The following is a 1827-nucleotide window of genomic DNA, read 5'->3' as shown; positions in this document are numbered from 1 at the left end:
TGAGGTAGAGATGTAGTTGTGGTTTGCTAGAAAATGGCAGCGAGAGTCCAGTTTTCCCAGTTCGGTTTTTTTTGTGCTGGTTTGGTTTTGCTGTGGTTGTCACAAGATGCTGTGTGTTTGCAAGGCTCAGCGAAGATTCCTGACTGATGCTTGTCTCTGAAATCTCTTTGGAAGCTGTTCCCTCCAATTTGTAAGAATCCGTGTGTGAACTTGGCATTTTGCCAAAGGTTCTGTTTATGATATGTTATTGATTTGGAAAAGCTCCTTAAGTAATTTGTTGTCTCGGATTGTTTAAGAGTCCAGTAATTTCAATCACTTTTATTTTGCTTCAATTGTGTTGTTTGAATAAATCCTGTTTTACTTAAAGCGGAGTGGTTTGACCAGGTACATTAGTCCTTTAATATCTACTTTGCATCTGCCTTTAAAATAAGAAGAAGTTAGTATACAGACGTCAATCTTAGAATATTTTGAGGTGGTCTCCTCTTGTCCATGACATATTGATGTCTCATATCGGGACTGATTCTATCATTCAATTTGGGTTCCATGGTTTTGAACTCAAAGGCGGCGAGCGATAGTTTTTGTCTTTTGTTAAGGTGTTGAATTCGAATGGTCCAAACATTGCTTGGTCTACTAATAGTTTTTTTTCCGTCACCAAGAATTTTCTGAGCGTGGACGGAGTCTCTTTGGGCGTTCAACAAAAACGACAGTAAGGCATAGCAGATGTATTGACAAATAACTGGAACTTGTGTTTCCTTCATCTGTGAGAAAAGGGGAGGCAATTACAGCTACACACAGCATTTACGTTTGTTGGAAATGCCATCAGAATCTTTGCAAATGTCGATAATTCAATTGGAGATTTCGCAACGTGACCAGGGAAATTAATTGAAACAGTTTACATGACAGTTAAAAGCAATGGAAAAAGAAAATTAACGTATCTCCCGAACAGAAAAAAAAAACAAGACAAAGACCCTATTAGAAGAGAGGGCGGAATAGAGAGAGGTTGAATTTCAGAAATTGGCATTTAGACATAAAGGACTGCTTAAAAGGTTGGAGGTGAAATTAGAACGTGGGCTGAGCGTCAAACATTTTAGGATGACAAAACCATCACAGCCAAACGATTATTGGAGATTTGTTTAAATTTTCCCAAACATTACAAAGATTTGTAGAACGATGTAGAAGCCTTTTTTCATCTCATCTGACTAAGTGATGAAACAAATGACTTGACCAGTGCCCACGTGTATTTTCTTGATCCAAACAAAGCAGTACGTCGAAGGAGAGAGGTACTTGTATCACGATCATAGGAGCACCTGGGGAGTATGAAGAGATGAAGAAAGCCATTTTAAGCGCATATGAGCCTGAGCTAGAACCATACAGATAATATTTCACGAATCAAAGGTGGTATTCTCGTCAAACTATCTTGGGTTTTAAAGGATCAAGCACAACATTTTTGATAGATGGAGAAGCGGATTAAAATGTGTCAACCATGTGACACCCTCAGTGATACCATTGTATTGAAAGAGTTCAAACATTCACTTCCTCAATTACTGAAAACTCATGTGAAAGACCAGAGAGTTCAGTTGGCAAGATTAGTATTTGTACTGGCTGACGATTATGAATTGTTTCATTAATCAAAGTTTAGCTTTCAGTATTAATGTCAAACTGTGTGGGATATAAACTGTGGAAAATAAAAACACTCAGTTGGTAAAGAACCAGTAGATCCACTTAAATGCCCAGAAAGAAGGAGAGTCCACCACTGTTACTGGCAGGGCATTCCATGAACTCACGACTCGCTGAGTAAAGAAGCTTCCCCTAACATCTATCCTATAC

The sequence above is a fragment of the Hemiscyllium ocellatum genome (assembly GCF_020745735.1).
Source record: "Hemiscyllium ocellatum isolate sHemOce1 chromosome 41 unlocalized genomic scaffold, sHemOce1.pat.X.cur. SUPER_41_unloc_4, whole genome shotgun sequence".
Lineage (NCBI taxonomy): Eukaryota > Metazoa > Chordata > Chondrichthyes > Orectolobiformes > Hemiscylliidae > Hemiscyllium > Hemiscyllium ocellatum.
Note: the sequence above shows the minus strand (reverse complement) of the source record.